The sequence below is a fragment of the Gavialis gangeticus genome, unplaced genomic scaffold (genome assembly GCF_001723915.1).
Source record: "Gavialis gangeticus isolate Ggan-Ray unplaced genomic scaffold, GavGan_comp1, whole genome shotgun sequence".
Lineage (NCBI taxonomy): Eukaryota > Metazoa > Chordata > Crocodylia > Gavialidae > Gavialis > Gavialis gangeticus.
The window spans coordinates 61031929-61032654 of record NW_017729033.1 but is presented as its reverse complement, the minus strand read 5'-3'; positions in this window follow the sequence as shown (position 1 = coordinate 61032654).

Sequence of the window (726 nt, the reverse complement as noted above, 5' to 3'; positions counted from 1 at the left end):
CCCACACCTCCCCCCTGCATCACACACACATCCCCCCTGCATCACACACACTCTGGGAGGCTGGGGCCTGAGGGCAGGGGGAAGCAGGTTGGTAGTGATGGGCACCAGCAGGGCTGGGAGGACTGTAGCTTGGGAGTGAGTGGTGCCAGCATATCAGGGCTGCTCAATGCCACAAAGCAGTGGGGGAGACAGCCACAGCAGAACCCACTTCCTGGTGAGTGAAAGGGGCAGAGGGAGCTCTGATTTGCTATGATAAAAAAAACCAAAATCAAACACCAAAATATATAGGTATTTAGAATTTATTTTATTATAATAAAATAATCTTCATTTCTCTTTGAAAGGTAACAGTCTGTTCTCTTACAGGTTGGCTGATCTCCTACGAAGGGCTTTTAAATTTGTTTTGTTGGGGGATGGGGATGCAGATGACAGTGAGAACCTAGGATCAACAAACCATGAGCCATGCACTGGAACAGCCCACCTAAGTACTAAGGGGCCCAATGGGCATCAGGACAGGGGCATCAAGGGCACCCATCAGAGGGCTCAAATGTCTCTATACTAATGCTAGGAGCATGGGGAACAAGCAAGAGAAACTCACACTCCTGCTTGCAAACAAAAACTGCTATCTAGTTGAGCTAACTGAAACTCAGTGGGTCCCCTGGCTCCAGCAAGAAACGAATGGGCAGAAGCCTGTCATACCCCCTTTGAGCCTAGGGACACCCAGGACCC